This window comes from Heterocephalus glaber, unplaced genomic scaffold, assembly GCF_053883595.1.
Source record: "Heterocephalus glaber isolate CG9 unplaced genomic scaffold, H.glaber_assembly_v1.0 deba00001538, whole genome shotgun sequence".
In the NCBI taxonomy this organism is placed as follows: domain Eukaryota; kingdom Metazoa; phylum Chordata; class Mammalia; order Rodentia; family Bathyergidae; genus Heterocephalus; species Heterocephalus glaber.
Genome location: NW_028258333.1, coordinates 32,625,235 through 32,645,683, shown reverse-complemented (window position 1 = coordinate 32,645,683; position 20,449 = coordinate 32,625,235). Strand labels below are relative to the sequence as shown.

Genomic DNA, 20,449 nt, shown 5'->3' with positions numbered 1-20,449 from the left:
CATTACTTTCTGCCTTGCCCTTTAATATTTAAGAATATAGATATAGATGATACAGATATAGGTATGGTGAAGTATATGTACATATGGGCTCTGTTCTAAAAACGTGGCTTGTGTATGACTATAATGTTTTCTTGGTTCCTTGCAAAGGAGTAAATAGCTGTGGACATTTATTTCCAAATATGCATTTCTCATTGGGTCATTTCTCATTCTCATTCTGTTGGGTCCCCCTATGAAGTGCATCCCTGTTTCTGGCAGTATGAAAGTCTTTACTTTCCAGGCTGATTACTTACTTACATTTCTTACTTACATTTGCTTCCTTACTTACTCACTTACATTTTTCCTGTGGTAAAACTTTTCCTTTTGTCCTCCTTGATTTCCTTGTGTCCTCCTTGATTTCCTTGTGTTCTTATTAAAGGATTGGAGTTTGTGACTTTTGGGTTTGGAGAGTGACAGGGTTTAAAGGTATTTTCATAAATGAGCAATCTTAGAGCCTGTGCATTTCTTTTGCTATGATCCCACTGATATAGGAAGATATGATTTGTCAATTTCCTGTATTTTCTTCTTAGTAATCTCACATTTTACATGTTGTGGTCAGTGTTTTCAAGGGAATAGATTTAACACAGGACAAATAATTTATAGGATTATTTTATAATAGTCACCCAAAAAGTCAAATGCAGAGGAGTAGGAGAGATCTAACTGCACACTAGAGACCCAAAGAATCCAGCCAAGGGCCTGGATCCCATACCAATGTCCCGCACAAGTTCAGCTGAAGGCTTAAAGTCCAAGGCAATGTCCACTATGAGTCTAGCCAGTGGCCTACAACCACAACAATGTCTCATGCTTGTCCACATCAAGGATCTGTACCCAGAAGGCCCAAAAGTCAGTGGTGGAAGCCAGAAAACCTGCACTAGTGGGGTGAAGGATTTGTGCCATCAGACCTAAGGATCTACCTTGCAGCCAGGAAGTGACACTCATGGTGAAGATCAGAGCTCCCCTGATGTGAACAGCAGCCATTCCCAGTGACAGTAAGGACCTGAGCTCCTCCAACGATGAGAACAGCCACATCAGAAAAATCAGCCACAGCCAACTTCTCCTAGAAAATAACACCCTGCAGTCTTCCCCTCCAGTTCTCTTTTTATGCCATTTGCAACAATCCTCAGGTGGGTCTTCCAAGCCCAACCATGCTGATTCAGTTCAGCTGGACATTCCAAACTGACCATTAGTTAATCCACCACATTCCATCTACAGAGTATTGTTTAATGCTCAAAGTAGTTGATATTGTTCATTATGCTCATTTGATTATTGCAACAATCTTATAATGAAGGCAAATCAGATATAATTTATTTCTCCTTTTGTTAAAAAAAAGTTACCAAAATGTATAATAGATAATGTGAAATAGGAAGAAAAGGTCCAAAATGAAAGGGGAAGTGGGAGAGATAGGGGAAAGGAAAGAAGGGAAAGGAATAAATATGAGAAAAGGAAAAAGTGGAAACAAAGTCTTTGTAAATAAGGAAGGTCGAAGTGTCAAAGGGAGGGCAGGAGAATGGGGAAAAAATAAGAATCAAAATATATCATGTAAAGGTACAAATTCCCCAGTGATGAATGTCATCATATTGTATACCTAAAATGTCCCAATAAACTTAATGTATATTTTTTAAAAAGGTACCAATTAGCTAAAGGTCACATGGTTCTTAATGACACAGAAAGTACTAAAATCAAGATTGTCTGACTCTTTACACAATATATGAATTCATTTAATGATCCAAGTTATTTTCAAATTTCTTGATAAATGTTAAATTTACTCATAGAATATTAGCTTTACAAGAATGTATAGATAAATTCCATTTGCTCTACACATTAATGAAATACGAATTAACTTATAAGTGATAAGAAAAAGGTAATGATACCAGTAGAATATGGATTTCTTGTTGGTCCTGACAAAATATCAACTTTATGTAACAGAAGCTTTGGATTTTATCTAATTTCCCTTAAAGCTATACTCCCTTTTTAAGGTAAATAAATATTATTTTCTTTAATAGGAAATTCAGCATGTCTGTTTAACCTTGCTAGTATTTTTATTAAGATTGTTACTGGTTTGTAAAAATTTAGTTACAAGTCTGTTCCCATCTAAGTAATTGGTGGTGGTTTAGCTAAAGGTGATAAAGGAGAGAAAGATTAGATGGATGCAATATGATGTTTTTGACATAACCACCAATGAGGTTTATCAGTGAATTAAGTAGGCAAAGTGAAGACTGAATTATGGAAGCAATCAACAGTGATGCCCTGGTTCAAAGACTGGGATGTTCAAATTTGGGTGGTGCTGAAATTTTGACAGTAGCATATATTTAAAGGTATGAACAAGGGAGTTAGACAGCTGAAAGGGAATAGAGGACTGAAAAATTGAAGTGGAATAATTCAAGGAAGGGAGAAGTACTGAAGCCAAGAGGAATGAAATAAGAAGTAAAGATGAAGATCAGGGCTGTGAGTCAGAAACTAACAAGTCTATTATGCTTGTTGTTTGTTATGCTGTTTTGCTTATTGCTTATGTTGGAAATGGAGCTAAACTCTCCTACACTAGTTGAAGGCCGCCCATATTCACCAATAGATCAAAAAGTTGGATTTGTTGTTTAGGGAATGGAAAGTTCTTGTTCTTCTATTTTCTTGGTATGGAATAGTTTTACCTAAAATTTAAAACTCTAAGTGTACTGTTATAGTTTTTGTCAAGATGTTCGCTCAAAGCCTCATGCAATCATAGGCTTTTTCAGGAGTGGCTGAATCTAGAGTGTGTAATGCTGGAATTAAAGGTGTAAGATTACTAAATCAGTCCACCGATTGATTTGGCACCGCCCTAATCCCGGCAGTCTGAATAAAAGGGACAGAAAGATGCTGTTAAGTCCCCTTGTTACTTTTGCTGTTTTCTGCTGCCATGAACTGTTGCCCGGCACTCCCTTGCTCCCTTCTTGCTTTTGTTACCTTCTGATCACCATGAATTGTTTCTATTCTTCAAGGCCTCTCTGCCATGCCACCCTGCCTTGGAGCCAGCCAATTATGGACTGAAACCTCTACAAACTGTGAGCTAAATAACTTTTCTCCTTTAAATTTAAGTGTTGGGTATTTTGTCTCAGCAATGAGAAAAGTAACTAAGACATGTACTAAAATTATACTAATGCTTAAAACTGTTGATATGATGGAAAAGGGTTGTTCTCAGCACTCTCTTTTGGGTTTCAGTTGAGCTCTATCTTGGGATCAGGTGACTGATCATAAATGCTCAATTGCTCCATAGACCAGATTAAAGATGATTTTTCCTATTAGCTTTTGGTTGTATACAGTATATTTTTAGATCTGTAATGGGAATTGGTTTTTAGTCTCTGTATTCTTTCAATATCTGTTCCATCACTTAAATCTACACAGCTTTGTGTTGTTCTCCACATGTTTTATGTAGAAGTAACCACTCAAATTTAGGCAAAGTGCTCTATATATGTGTCTTTCACAGTAATTGTTCATGCTTTGCTGTATTGCTTGTCACATTGTATCACATTCATCTCATCTTTCTACATGTAAATCTCTCTCTAGATAGTTACCTTGTCACTGGTGTGGTCTCTTTCTTGTTTTTCTCTTTTCCTAGTCTAACAGAGTGCCTGTCATATATAATAGACTCTCAAAAAATGTTTGCAGAAAGGAGAAAATAAGGAAGAAGGATACTGCAGGGAATATGTCTGCATTTCAATGTATACCCCACACAGAAAACACAGTGCAGTCATGTATGTAAGGCTGTACACTGGGATAGAAGGGTAGCAAAGACACTCTGTGCTCACAAAGTTTATTGTCTTGGATCAGGTTTATCATAACTGTTTAAAAATATATTCAATTCACTTTAATGCTTAGTAAATACAAATCAATTCACTTAGATATAATCACTTGAAGTTACTTGAAAAATACTGCCATTCCTTCTTTACCATTTAATTTTAATAGATCTTGCTTACATAGCAAGATCTTCCCAACTTTACTAAATTTGCTCTAGGTATAGCTGCAAAATCTTCACCTCTGCCCACATCTGTGCTCCCATGGGTCCTAGCTCAGTTCCACCTCCTAACAATGATAAGGGTGATAACGTTGTACATAATTCACTGTCATTTACATGTAACTTCCAAGTTTATTCTTGCATTTTCATTATGATAAAAAAGTTAGTGGGGCAAGAGCTATTATTACTTGAGTATCACAGATGAGACAGCTGCACCTGGGGCTGCAGAGGTTATTATTAAATTGTTTTAAAACTGTTTAGTGTACTGTAAGACCCTACCTACATTCATTTAGAATCTAAACTTGTACAACCAAGACTGGTCCTGAGTATTGGGCATTTTTTAATTCAATATTGTGCTTTTCTGTAATATCCAATAATAACCAGTATTTATTTTGAGCAACTAATATTCACATAACAAGTGCTAGGCATTGTCTAAGTCTATGGTTTAGATCAAGATTGACACCCAAAGGCCTCATGCACTTTAAGAAGGGCTTTCAGAACGTAATTGAGTCAGGAGGACTACATAATTGATTTATTGTTAGGAGGTGGGGTCAGGTTAGAAGATGGAGCAAATCTCCCTTCTGTCTCCTTCTTTTACATCTCTGCCATGATGTGAGCAGCTTTGCTCAGTGACACTTTCCCCATGCTTCTTGCGTTGGAGCCAGCCAACCATGGACTGTAATCATAAGCTAAAATAAATGTCTCTTCCAAAGTTGTGGATATCAAGTATTATGTCTCAGTGACAAGGAAAAGTGACTAAGACAAGGTACACCATCAATGATGTTCACATCTACTCTTTAAGAAAAATATTTACCCTATAAGGGAAAAAAGACTCTTCTTTAAAAACTAGGGTATTGAAAGTTTAACTTACCTTCGTGTCACAAGGATACCCATGTACTCAGCATACTAGACCTCATTTCCTCAATTGCAGATATGATACAAATGTGAGCTGAAATACTGCAGTTCTCTTCGTTTGTAACATGCACTTCTCTCCAAGTCATACACCTCCCCAAAGTGGGTCTGGAAAACACTGGCCAGAATTCACCATTATCCCTAAATACACAAGATCATGTGTTGCATTTGAGTTATCAGTCCTGTTGTGGAGAGCACATTTTAACCTTTGATGCTCCTTCCTGCCAATACACCATAGCCAAGGCCATCTGTGCTAACATTATTTGCTAAACATTATTCTGACTTTGAATCTTGAGATGGTTAGGGTCTCAATGAGAGTCCTTCCTTCTAAGAAGTCTCAACTAGCTCCACTCCCACCCTTGAATTCTGCAAACTAAAGTGATTGGTAGTTTTGCTAAGCTAGAGCAAACTTAATCAAAATGTGTCTCCTGCTCTTTCTAAATGACAAATGTAAATGTAAATAATACATTTACATAACTTATGAAGGTGACTTAAGAGGCTCTTTATAGAGCAGTAACTAACCTTTTTTAAAGAAAGTGCTGTCATTTGATATGTATACATATAAACAATGAATTCTAGACTAATAAAACAAGAGACTCAAATAAATCAAAAGTGAAAGAAGAGACCATACAGTTGACACTGAGGAAATACAAAGAACCATACAAGTCTATGCAGAACAATTGCATGCAAACAATTAAATGTCGACATTTTAAATTTATGTCATCTGTAAACAGGTATAATATTATTTCTTCCTTTCCATTTAAATAATGTCTTTTATTTATTTTTCTAACTTAATTGCTCCTGCTAGGACTTCCAGTACTATACTGAATACGAGTGATGAGAATAGATAATCCTTGCCTTGTTCTTGGTCTTAGAGGAAAAACTATCAGCTCTTCATCATTCAAACTGATGTTACCTGTAGATCTGCCATAGATGGCTTTATCATTTTGAGTTACGTTCATTCTGTAACTAATTTTCTAAGAGTTGATCAAGACGGTATATTTAGTTTTGTCAAATGCTTTTTGTATCTACTGAGATGATCATATTGGTCTTGTTCTTCATTGTGTTAATTTCTTGTATCATATTTACTGATTTGTATATCCTGAACTATCCTGAACTATCATTGCATCCCAGGAAAAAAACTTCATCTGATCACGGCATATGATCCTTTTAATGTACTTTTCAGTTCAGTTTTCTATTATTTTCTTATGGATTTTGCACATACGTTCATCATGGATACTGCCTGGTAATTTTGTTTTCTTGAAGTGTTTTTATATGGCTTTAGTATCAGGATAATTTTGGCTTTGTTAAGTGAGATTGGAGGTGTTCCTTCCTCTTTAGTTGCTTGGAAAAATTTGAGGAGGAGAATTGGTGTTAATTCTTCATTAAATAATTGGTAGAACTCACCAATGAAGACATCGGGTTCAGGATCTTTCTTTGTTGAGAAATTTTAAATACTGATCCAATCCCCCAGTCTATTTTTATTTTTAAATTTTTTAATTAATTTTATTGGTACAACTTAAATATACATAATGGTCACATTCATCAAAGGGAATTTGTACCCGTTTATGGTGTATCTTGATTCCTCTTTTTCTCCCAGTCCCCTCCTCTGCCTTCAACTGCCTTTCCCCCATATTTATAAAAACTTTCTTTTCATTTTTTCTTCTTTTCTCATTTTTTCTCTTTTCCCTTCCTTCCCCCTCTCCCCCTTCACAGTTTCCCTTTCCTTTTGAACAGCTTCTTATTTCATATTATCTATTATACATTTTTGTCCTTATTTATCCTTTCAGTTTTGCACGCCAGAGAGATAATGTGATATTTACACATATGTGTCTGATTTATTTCACTTAAGAATATGGTATCAAGTTGCATCAATTTAGCTATAAATGACTCTTTTATCTTTCTTTATGGCTGAGTGGTTACTCCACTGTATATATTTTTTAAAAAAACACATCTTTTAAATCTATTCTTCAGTTGATGGACATTTGAGTTTTTTCCAAGATTTAGCTATTTCAAACGATGTTGCTATAAACATGTGTGTGCAAATATTACTGTGGTATGATGCTTTTTATTCTTTCAGGAAGATACCCAGTAGGGGAATAGCTAGGTCAAATGGAACCTCTAATCCTAATTTTTTCAAGAATCTCAACAGGGATTTCCGTAGTGGTTGCACCAGTCTGCACTCCTACCAACAGAGAAGAAAGATTCCTTTCTCCCCACAGCCTCAGCAGCATTTGTTGTTGGCTGATTTCTTGATAACACCCATTCTTTCTGTAGTGAGATGAAATCTCAGTGTTGTTTTAATTTATATCTCTTGGATTATCAGTGATGTTGAACATTTTTCATATTTTTTTTGCTGTTTCTACTTCTTCACCTGAGAAGTGTCTATTCATTTCAGATGCCCAGTTTTGGACTGAGTTTTTAAATTTTGGGAGGGTCTGATTTTTTTCAATTCTTTGTATGTTCTAGGTATCAGTCCTTTATCTGAGGGACTAGTGGATAAAATCTTTTCCCCCTCTGTGGGTTGTCTCTTCACTCTGTTGGTCATTTCTTTTGTGGTGCAAAAACTTTTTAATAGGATGAGATCCCAGTTGTTGATTCTTTGCCTTATTTCCTATGCAGTTTGGGTTTTGTTCATGAAGTTGTTGTCTGTTCCTATATCCTCAAGAGTTCTACCTATTCTCTCTTCTAGCAGATTTAGTATTTCTGTCTTAATATTTAGATCTTTGACCCATTTTGACTTTAGTTTAGTGCATGGTGAGAGACATGGGTCTAGTTTTAGTCTTCAGCATTGTAGAAAGCTGGTTTTTCCAGCACCACTTATTAAAGAGGCAATCTTTCCCCCAGTGAACGCGTTTGGCCCCTTATCCTCAGTTCTGTTTTTTGGTTGTTGTTTTGTTTTTTGCTAGTACCATGCTGTTTTTATTATGGTACCTCTGTAGTATAATTTCAAGTCAGGAATTGTGATGCCCTCTGCTTTGCCTTTGTTCCCCAGAATTGTTTTTGCTGTTCTAGGTCTCTTCTGGTTCCAAATGAATTTTCGGAGTGTTTTTTCTACTTCTGTGAGGTATGCTAATGATAATTTAATTGAATCTCCCCAATCATTGATCCATTCAGATTTTCTATTTCTTCTTCTTTTTTCTTTTTCTGGTACCAAGGATCAAACTCAGGATCTTGCACTTTCTAGGCAGGTGCAGTGCCACTGAGCTAAATCCCCAGCCCCTAGATTTTCTATTTCTTCATGATTTGGCCTTGGTAAGCTGTATGTTTCTAGGCATTTATCTATTTTTATTCAAATGAAAATCACAATAAAATATCACCTTCCACCTATTAAAATGTCTATTACCAAAAAATAAAACATAACAGATATTGGCAAAAATGTGGAAGAAAAGGGAAACATTTTTGGTAGAAATAGAAATAGAAATAAATAGAAGTACTATATGATCCAGTAATCCCATTTCTTTGTATGGAATTGAGTATGTCAAGGAGATATGAGTATATCTGCACCCTCATATTCATTGAAGAATTGTTTGCAATAACAAAAAGAGTAGAATCAGTATAAATGTCCACTGATGAGTGAATAAAGAAAATGCAGTATGAAATATGATTGAGGCATAAAAACAAATGAAATTCTATCATTTGCTCCCACATAGAACTGCAATAGGTGGTCATTATGTTAAGTGAAATAAGTAAAACATAGAAAAGCAAATATCACTTGTTCTCACACATACGTGTAAACTAAAAAAAATGATCTCAAAGATGTAAAGAACAGAATGGTGATTATCAAAGTCTAGAAAAGTGTGGGGAGGTGGGTGATGATGAGAGGATGATTAATGGATACACGTGTGCCTGTGAATGAAAGAAATCACTTCTAATGTTCTATAGCATAGTTAACAATAATTAGTTAAATATTTCAAAACAGATACTATAGAAAATTTTGAATTCTCCCAAAACAAAGAAATGATAAATGTCTGGTGATAGATATGTCAATTACCCTGAGATGATCACTAAGCATTGTATGCACATATTAAAATGTTATATTGTACCTTACAGATATGTACAATTACATTACATAAATTTAAAGTAAAATATTTTTTAAATGTTGTATATGTACAAAATGGAATATTATTCATCATTTAAAACGAATGAAATCCTGTTATTTGTGACAATGTGGTAAGCTTGAAAGGCATTCTGCTAAGTGAAATAAGTCAGGCATAAATGAACAAATACTGTAGCAACTCACTCCTATGTAGAGTTCGCCTACATCAAGCTCACTGAAGCAAGGTTAGAATGGTGATTGTTAGGGGCTGGTAGGTGGGAGAAATGGAGTGATATTGGTCAAACCACACAGAATTTTAGTTCTTCAGTGTCAATGCCTTCTGAATGTTTAATCTCCAAAATTGTGATTATAGTGAATAATAATACAGTATTGAGAATCATTTGTGTTCTCACTGCACATGCATACTCATACACACATTAACAGGTAACAATGTAAGGTAATGACTATGTTAATTATCTTGATTGTGGTAACCATTTCACAATGTACACCTATGTCAGCATATCACCTTGCACACTTTAAATACATGTAATTTGTATTTGTCAATTTTGTCAATAAAGTTGGGGGTAAATTAAAATATTTAAAGATTACTGTCTTTTAAATCAATTGGAAATATTAACTAAATCTATTTACAAAGGAGAACTAATGTGATGCTGATATTATTTGTTTTTAGAAATCCTTTATTAAAATAAATGTCATGATATGTCACAACAAAATGAATACACATAAATCTGTATCTTTTCTGTTTATATAAAAATATCTTCTAAATTATTTAAATTGCATTTGCTTTTAACCTAAATTTTAGTCTATCCTAGTCCTTTGGTAACTAGAATAAGGCTTAAGTAATAATAACTTTTAAAATAATAATAACTTCTTTGCTTTTTCTCTGAAGGTATTCAGATAAGTCCAAGTTGAGACCTAACCTAGGAGCAGAAATAATTGATTTTAGGAATTATAGTTTTAATAAAAATAGAATTTGCTAAAATAATACCCCTCACATCTCTGCTTTCCTCAGTGTTGATATGCTAATATTCATATCTCCCCATTTCTTACTTGATTCATAATATTAGAATATATACATGAGTCACATAATTTTCAAAATTTTCAAAAAAAATTAGTTACATTATTTCTGCTATACACTCACAGACATGATTTCTGCTTTTGAAAGTAAGGAAGGCTACAGATGAAGAATATAGAAATTTACTAATTATTAACCACAATCATTTTTAACAATCTGTGAGTTTCTGAAAAGGCAGAAAAATTGTTCAGTTTGCTTTTAATTCTCTATGTGTGTGAGAGAAAGAGAGCACAAGAACCAGAGTGGGGGAGGAGGAGAGAGACTAGAAATGAGGTCATGCTAATGCATCCATAAATGTATATAAATCATTTAAAATATCTGTATTAGAAAAATGTGATGAACTTTCTTTATAAGTTATTATATCACTAAGATTTCATTATTTTGATGAAATGCACTGTGTTAATTCACATGTAATATAATCATGATTAACACTTGAATATATGAACCACACTTGTCAAAGTAAATGAACAAAATATTATTTTGATGTAGGGCCCTTGAACTCCTTTATGGCATTGGTTTTGTTTACATTGTAATTTTCAAAATTAAGTTATTCTACATGGTTCCCTAGTGTGAATTAACAAGTAGCTCTCAATCAATGTTTCACATTTTCTTCAGCAAGCCCATGGAGGAAAACAGTACTTGTTTCCATTCTTGTGGTATAAAATTATTATAGACTGTAAGTCTTTCTGCTTCACTATGAAGAGTATATTTTATACTACGTATTAAACCACAATTCCAGATTTTTCCTTTTGTATTCAGTAAGAAAAAGCAAAACTCCACTCAAAATTATTTTATTCTCATGAAGCACAGAGTAATATATCTCTAACATATAAATCCTAAAAGTTTCTCCATTGAAAACATTTCATACTGTCTCACAAATTACTCACAGATAAAGTTATGTGAGCAAACTTAATTTATTTCAGTGTGCTGCCTGGACTTCCTTCTCACTCTCCCCAGAAAACAACCAACCAAATGCTAATTTTTTTAAAAGTTTTTGACAGGTCTAAAATCTATATTCCCTTCCTCTGAAGTTTCTTTTCTTTATAAGTAAGACTTACCTAATATTTTCAGTAAAGGAAAACAAGAGAAGTAAGAATAACACTAATCCATGAAGGCAAACTATAGGAAATAAAACATGAAAAAATTAAAAAGAAACAGTAATTTCAAAGGCAAAGGTTTTATGGTTGATTGTCATTATTTATTAGCAAAGCCAAATGTGTAGCAATGTAGCATTTCATTGGTTACTATGACTTGAGAGAATGAGAGGCTAAACCAAGAGAGTAATCAGTAAAATATGTAAGAGTTTGAGGGGAGGACACACCTGTTGCCATAGATTAAAAAGCCATGTCTTCAAAGACATGAAAGAGGAAACAAAAAAATACTAAGCTATTGATATATTCTCAAAGCCACCAAAAAGGAGCTAGAACTAACAGGAATGATGATCCTGAACTAATTGGATTTTAAATCAAGATCAAAATTCAGCCTGCATTATCCAGAAATGGAACAGTCTAATGTAGTAATTACGGGATTCTCTGCCATTGATTCCATCATGGCTCTCACTGTTTCAAGCACAAGGTCTGCCCCCACTTCCCCTGGGATGGCACAGCCTTCTCATTTTTTGCTGTTAGAAAACTTCCATCAATGCTTTGTTTAAATTTCTCATTCTCTCTTATCTCCCTTGTATGATCCCCTTTGCTGAGTACAGTTTCCAATCAATAGAATAAAATGGTATCCGTAAATACAATTTGGAAATTATTACACATATCCTCATTTCTGGTAAATGCTACTTTAAGCCTGGGAACTTTAACCCTTTTATTCTTCTCCACAACCTAAACCACAGGGAAGAAATAAAATAAAAAGAAAATAATTTCTCACAACTTATACAGAGAAATAAATAGAACAGAGATAGACCAACACTGAACCTCCCATACTGAATGGAACTTTCTGAATGCTTTCGTGGATGATTGGAATCTTCTCTTTCATATTTTCTGTTCTATTTAGATATATATGTTAATCCATTCAATCAGACATGACAAATCTTGTTGGCCTGAGCGATATCATCATATATTTAATTTTCACATTTTCTTCATTGAGCCCATACATTATTAGTCTTATCCTTTCACTCCCAGAGAAGTTTCCTTTATTTTCAGAGTAGATGAGCACTTCTGTTTTGGGCTCCTCAGTACACAGAGCCAATATAATCCTGTGGTTAAAACTGATGGCACTATCACCAGACTGCAGATTTATCAACTTATTCTGCTACAAACTTGCCTGTCACCATGCTCAACTTATTATCCCCATGCCTCAGTTTCTACAACTCTAAAATGTATGATAATACTGTCTACCTCATAGTGTTACAGTAAAGGATCAATGAGGTAAACATTAATAGAGTAGTATATAATAACACATGAATAATTCATTGCATTCAATATTATTCATCAACATTACTACATAATTACTGTTTCATTCATTATTTATTATTGTTATTATTGGTATTCAGAACTCATGTGAGAAGCATATACAATCATCTGCCTGATTCTAAGCCCCCCATTCTTGGCCTTAGACACTGTCTTAGAACTTCCTGCTTCAAGGAAATCAGAATAACACTTTCTTTCTAAGAAGGGATATTCTTTGCATCATACCTCATCTTTCCTCATCATCTTTCATTCATCCAATGATTCAGTCAATATCTATTAGGCAACTTGATATGTGCCTGGGCTCTTCTTGGCTCTGGAATATAGCAGCACCACAGTACACGGTCTGGATTTCAGTCCTTTCATGATAATTTCTCAGGTTATTATTTAATGTCATAATTAGAATAAGGAAATATCCGATCCTCCAGAGTAAGAGCTCAAATCATTGGTCTACCATAAAATATCATGTATAATAAAAGTATTACTATTTTTCTAGATTGAATTTATATTTCCTTAAAATATATTTTAATTTCCATCTTTCAAGATAAATATGAAAGAAATTCTCTGGATTATTTTTACTTGTCTTTATGCTTCAGGAAAAAATAAATTGACTGCCTAGAAATAGTCTTCTGGCTTATTTGTGTTGAAAATTATCTAGGTCATTATGTACTTTTCTTACTGGCTTCAAGAATTAAATTTCAGAAAATTGGAAGTATATAGTATTTGGAGTTTCTCAAGTTTATAGCCTTCTGGTTTTCCCAAGGCAAAACAAGAAATCCATTCTGTTGACCTCTAGGACATGGTGCTTTGCCACACTGAAAAACAAAGTGTTTATAAAACAAGAGCTAAATTTAGATTTAGGAAACTTGAGTTTCTAGTCATAAGAATATAACAGGGTTTGGAATTAACCTGCTGTCATATACAACTAGAAAACTGGACAAAATGTAGGAAATAACTATTTTCATGCTTTGAACAGCAGGCAGCATAGCACTGCGATCTTTCATGGGAAGGAACAAAAGAAATGAGATCTATGATTGTATAGCCATTCTGCCTGCAGAAAATTTCTACAGGAAAGGAAAATCCAAATAGTGACCAGTGACCTCCATGAGTGAAGAAGCAAGTCGGGTTCATATGGCATTTACAGAAGCTGTGAGTAGAAACAAGTCCAAAAAATATGAAGTGGAGTTGCCTTGAATCTTTAGCTTAATACTAACCTATGTATATATACAGGGAATGTGTGAAAGGTGGGGAATGAATGCCTGAGAAAAGAAGAATTGCTGAGAAACAAGTGCTAAATATCCTCCAGAATTAATGCAAGGGCAAGAATTGAATAGTCAGAATAGAGAAATCTCCTCAAACACTTCCAACAGTTAGTAGAGGCCCAGAAAGGTCACATCTTAGAAGTAAGGCTAAATTAGCACTAGAACCACCCTAAAAGAGGTCTCAAAAAGGATAAAACTTACCCACAAGTAACCTGTTGCTACCAGAACTTAGTCCAACACTCTTCATTGAAATACAACAAAATCCATTGCTCAATAACATAAAATTCACAAAACCCAGTAACAATCAGGTTTAAATTTACCATGAGATTATTTCAGGAAGTAAATATCTAGTTCTCTCTCTCTCTCTCTCTCTCTCTCTCTCTCTCTCTCTCTCTCTCTGTATTGAACCCAAGGCACCTTTGCCTTTTAGTTTGTTTGTTTGTTTTTGATCTAGCTAAATTGCCCAGGAGGAACTTGCGATTCTGCAACTCCAGCCTTCCAGAGTGCTGGGGTTACAGGGATATGTCACCACCCCTGGCTTTAATAGATTTACCAATACTTGTACTCTTTCTATGCACAAATTAAATATATACTTCTAAATATGCATTAAAAGTAGATCACACTCAGCTTTCTTTCCAAATGCCTCAGTGACAGTTGATGCTCTAGACAGAGGCTGCCTAGCCCAATAAGAACTACATGAGAACATGGAGGCCAGAGCCATCCTCAGTACACATACCACATAAGCTACCTTAACTCCCTGATATTTGGGGGTAGTTGTTAACTTCAGAATACATTCATCTATTTCTTTTACTGATAGACTGAAACCAAAATGAAAAAGAAAAATTTCTTAACTGAAGGAAAACATTAGTGTTTATAACCTACTTCAGCTTCTCCCAAGTTTGTTTCAATATGTTTAGGAAACTTTGAGATAACAGAGTTTACAGTTAAAATGTTCCTTTCTTTAACTACCTCACAATGTCTTCAGCTTGCTAACTAGAGGCCATGTGCTAAGTGATACTTCCAAATTTAATTGTCCATTATTTCCCATATTTTCAAAATCAGCACCAACATTAGTGCTCTGAGGAATATCTTTTCAGAAATTCTTAAGTACTCAAATGCCCTCATTTCCCAAGTGAACAAACAGAGGTTAATAGTTAATGTAAAAATCACACAACTAAAACAGATCTTTAATTCCCATTTTATTTCTTTGCTGCACATTTCACTGGATTACAGTAAAGAATTGAGATTATATTTTACTTCAGAGTAAGTGCTATCATATAGAAGTATAAAGATTTAAGAAAGTTAAACCTTTAAAGATCTTAGCTTTGCAATCTTTCTCAGATAAAATCTAAGACAAGGAATAACTACATTTTACTATATGTACTTTAGAAGAGTTAACCTACATCAACAACGTTGAAAATTAACTTGAAATTAAAATAAGTTTGATTAACAATGACCCCTTATGGTATTGTTTGAAAGCTGAATGCTTTGTTTGAATGCCATACAGAATCTATGGTTCTCCTCAGTGTTCCTATACCAACTTTATTTGTAAATGTTCTCCAGAGTAAACCTAGGACAGTCCCTGTAATATTATAGACAATAAATGTTTTTGAATTTATGGATGAATTTTTTATTTGTCTCTTATAGCTCATATAAATTTGGGTATATTCATGGACTTCCAAAGTCATGCTGCTTTATGATGCTGTTTACGAAGCACTATATAAGCTGATAGGTAACTTTAATTTACTATATCTAATCAAACACCAGTTATGCCAATATGTTATACTTGACCTTACTGGTCCTAGTCCTGGCCCTTTAGATTTCCTTTTTTTCCTAAATAGAACTGGAATGTCTCACCACTCTGATCCCACAGTGTATTCAGACATTTGTGCTAGCAACCTGGTGAGGATATATTATAAGCACAGAGTGACATCCTTATCTTTAAAGCCATTTCAGTGGCCAAGAAAATGCTCCAAAGCAAGACTTAAACTCTTGCTCAATTCAATATTTTAGGAAGGGTTGTAGGAATAGAAAAAAACTGATTTCATTAAAAAGTAGGGAAACACCACTATGTATGACCATCTTCTATCCCTAAACCTAGTTTCCCAAAGTGGATACACAGGGAAGCTCCCCATTTCGAATCAGGCAGGCATTCTGTTTATTCTCCCTGGTCTTGATATATGTTCTGCAAGGATCTACCTGTTTCCAGGAAGTAGTGTACAAACCAAATGTAAACTTTGGAAATTCTGAGAGCTAAGTCTGAAGGCAAGCTTTAGACCCCTCAGAATCTACACTTCTCCCCAGTATTCCCATGATTGTGTGCCTAACTGCTGCATATGTAGTTGCAGTGATATATCAAAAGTCATTATTTCTTAAATAGGACACACATGTGTAAATACCGAATAGTTTCTCTGGTGTGAGAAACTGAAAGTGTAAATAAGGACTAAATGTATAATAGGTAGTGTGAAATAGGAAGAAAAGGGGCAAAGGGGAAGGAAGTGGGAGGGCTAGGGGAAGGGATAGAAGGGAATGGGATTAATATGAGAAAATGGAAAAATAGGAACAAAATTTTTGTAAATAGGGAGGGCTGGAGGGGTTGAAGGGAGGGCTGGGCAAGGGTGAAAAACAACCAAGAGAGACTATGTAAAGGTGCAAATTTCCAATGATGAATGTCATTATATTATATACCTAAAATGTACCAATGATTAGAATGAATAATCGATAATGCAAAGTAGGAAGAAAAGGTCCAAAGGGGTAGGGGTAGTGGGAGGGGCAGGGGAAAGGAAAGAAGGGAAAGGAAAAATGCTGAGAAATGGAAAAAATGGAAATAAAGTCTTTGTAAATAGGGAAGGGTGGAGGGCGTGAAGGGAGGGCTAGGAATGGGGAAAACATAAGAACCAAGATGCATTATGTAAAGGTACAATTCCCAATGAGAAATGTAATTGTGTTGTATACCTACAATGTACCAATAAAAGAATTTAATACAAAAAAAAGTCATTATTTCTTGTATTATGGCTTTTTAAGATTTTCTCCTCTTTAGAGACCCCCTTGTCTTCACTTAAAGAATTTTTTAATTTGGTACAAATTTCTATTTCTTCTATCAAATTTAATGAATTTTAATTAATTCATATTGCTGACTGTATTCTTTAGAGATCATTTCCTTTTACAATAGAAGCAGCAACCAAAAAGATGACACATTTTGTCTTCTTTCTACACTCAAATGTAAATAATTATGATAACCTCTTGCTATGTGGGAGGAGGCTGTCTAGTGTGATCATTAAATTACAGCTCCTGTATTGTATTCTCTTTAGTTAATGTTCATCCTAATTCGATAGGCTGAATTATATGTGATGCAGAAAATTCCTATTTGTACTTACAAAATATAGTTCAGCAAATTGCTCTGTGACACCATTCATTTTATTTCCTGAGTGTTTGTGGTAGAAAACAAATGAATACAGTCTTAATTATTTGTATGGGCTCCTTCCATCTAAAGAAATGAAAACCTTCAAAAAGTATTAGTCTCACAAAAAACACAACTAAGGGAAGTAATCAGTGTTATGTCACTTGGTTCACTATGGAGAAGTCAATATATAAGGGGCGATAGCCTTCTTCAGCAGCACACATCAAGTTAAAGACAGAATCAGAGACAGAAATTGCTTCTCTCAATTCAGTGGCCCCCATTTTTATCTGCCGGATCATGCCTGGATCCAGCTACAACTCTTCCAAATGGTAGCTTTTTGAGCCAGACTGGCTTCGAGGCGTAGTTTCTTTTATGTCATTTTCCTCCTTCAATGCTGGCTTGGGCCTAGGTTAGAACACCACCCCCACTCAGGAGAACACAAGAGTTGTTAGGGTTGCACTCAGTGATATGTACATTCTGACAATGCGACTGAGCCTGGAACCATGATTCATATTTTATTGCCACCTTACTGGGTTGCTTTTATGGCAAGTTTTATTGTCCCCATCTATTTATTCAGAAAGTGTCATTTTGAAAATATAAACCTTAAAACAAGAAAGCAGTTGAGGAGAAAAATAGAATGTGTACTTCTTTGGAATGAGTTTAACAAACTGTATTTCAGAACATTTCCACTTTTCCAAATTTATTTCTCTGAATGCCCTCCCACTTGCTACACCAAGAAGAAAGAGGCAAATAGAAGCAGAGACCATGAGAGCTAGCAGGAATCTTAAACTCGCTTTCAAACTCTTTCACTTTACAGATAAGCAAATTGAGGTCCAGAACAAGTGGGAAAGTGATTTTTCCATAGCCACAGGGCCAACTCAGTTGTAAAGAAAAGCCAGCCTTTCCTCACCCCATAAACTCCTCCCATCCCATGGCTGTTTTGCATATTTCAGTGCCTCAAAGAACAGACTGTCAATAAGTCCTTATTGATTGATCTGAACCTCATTGACTGTTTTCACTTCATTGAGCAGGGTGCTGTGGGGTCAGGAAAGGGAAGTTCAGAGGAAGAGAAAGATGTTTGTGCCTCTGTGGAGGCTGGCTGACCTCATCACAGTTGAGCCCGGCTCCCAGGAAGCTGGAAAAAGCAAAGGTGCTTGTGAAAAACAGGTGTTTGTTCTGTTTTCTTACATGCTGTTGTAAACATCTCACAGGACAAGAACCTTGGTTAATAATTGATCAATCAATCTATCATGAAGTATTGATTAAGTGTGTAATATATGTGCAGTACTATACTCCAGAAAAGTGAATGGGTAAGATAAAAATAGTGATTGAAATGGTTTTGTTTTAGTATTCTATTTATTAGTTTTTACAAAGGTTTCTTGTCTGCAAAATGGAATAACATCACAATGTGTTTGAAAGAACAAAAGATAAAATTAAGATTACATCAATTAAATAATTATCAAGACGTAATTGCATATAATCTATTTTTATTATTTAAAAGAATTTTAACTTAAAAGAATTTACTTTAAAAGAATTTTTACTTAAAATACTTTAAATATATATTTATAAAAAGCAAACTATGAATGTGTCTCTATTTGACTACAGTTGTATGTGTAGTTGAATGGTCCAGGCTACTTAACTACGTCTGGGATACCTCAGAAAGTGAGTTGTCTGAGACCTTTTCAAGAGAGACTTCAGAGAATTGCACACAACTCATCTTCCACTTAGAAACTTCAGCTTTAAAATTTTTATTCCATATATATTATCTCTCGTATCCTAGGAAACCTACTAAAATGGATGTCAGCATTTTTGCCCTGGTTAAATTGAACCATTTTTGTTCATCCTGATTTCTTTATTTCACATTTACTACAAGGAATAGTAAGGTTTAGTTTTCAGTCTATTTGGATTCCTACCACAGTCATTGTGTAATGCTTTCCCAATTTAACAGATCATAAGTGTCAAGAAAGCATCAAAGAATTTTCAATAAAATACATATTTATAAATCACTGAGTTAAAAATGATATTAAAACATAAACAGGCTGTGCTATTTTTCTACTAGAAAATTGTTTTTTAAATCACTTGATATTGAGTTTAGTCATTATTTTAAGATTAAATTTCTGTATTTTTAATCAATTTAAATATTTCAAAATAGATGAAAATCAGATATTTTTCTTTTTTCTTTCTTCCCCTTCCCCCAGCAATACTAGGAATCAAATCCAAAGTCTCACATATACTAGGGAAGCATAGTGTTTAACACTAAGCTAAACACTCCCAGCCCTGGCTCTTTCTTTCTCTCTTTTTTTTTAGTTCTAAAAGGTGAATTTTGGTAATTTATTTTTAATTCAATACGAAATACAGTACTTTAAATTTCTCTTGTTACCATAACATAACGGCATGTATGTATATATGTACTTATTAATAAACATATGGATAAGTCTCTCATAAGGCAACCTTGCATGCTATACAGCATCCATTGTTCTCAAATAAAATAGTCAAGCCAGCTTTCAATTTGTAAATGCCATACAATCGAACTTTATTATAAAAACATTTTCACTGCCCAAATGTATATTAGGTCCATAATATTTTCATTTTCTATTTTTTTAACATTTGCCTTTTTTAAAAATTGCATTTGCTTATTTTACTTCATTGGATACAACAGATATCTACTCTCTCCCATATAGGGAATCCTCTGTATTTTATCTTACAATTAACAAGCTCATTTCACGTAAATAGCATGTGTTGTTGTCTCATCCAGTTTACATATGCACACACTGTCTTACTTTATGTTAGCCTTATTTTGGGCCCCTTTGGGTTTTGGTCTTCTGTCACTCTGTCCTGTTTGGGGACTTGCTTTGTCCCCCGCTCTGATGTTCCTGGGCCTCTCAGCCCCCAATGCTCTGCTCCTGTCTGCCAGAATACGTAATTCTCTGAACTTTAGCTATGTGGGAATTGATTGGGAATGCATCTGCAGCTTGGCTCAGCAGGGAAGTACCTCCAACCAAGTCAGCAATACGTGCTCCCACACAGCTGGGTCCTCTTAAACCCACGCAAAGATTCTATATAAGAAACATCCAAATGAGAATATGCTCTCTAGAACTGGGGCTCTGCCTCTGTAATTTTTTTTCCTTTACTTTTCTTCTGATCATACTGGAGCAAGTCCCACAGAAATAAATCTGAGATATAAGAAAGAAGACTAGAAAAACAAGTTAAACCATGCTGTGTCACCACAAGTTCATATTCCCCTACAAATCTGAGGCAATTATTCTCATAACTTCACCAAGGAGAAATCTCCTAGAAAGTTAGGC

General features: G+C 34.7%; 1 long non-coding RNA gene across 1 annotated transcript in view; it reads left to right on the top strand.

Moving 5' to 3' along the window:
• Positions 1–20,449, top strand: part of LOC147824550 (uncharacterized) — a 123,051-nt gene that overhangs the window by 49,373 nt on the left and 53,229 nt on the right. Inside the window, exon 4 of the long non-coding RNA XR_015442267.1 lies at positions 3,009–3,071. This is a non-coding gene — a long non-coding RNA (uncharacterized LOC147824550). The remainder of the gene's footprint in view (positions 1–3,008; positions 3,072–20,449) is intronic.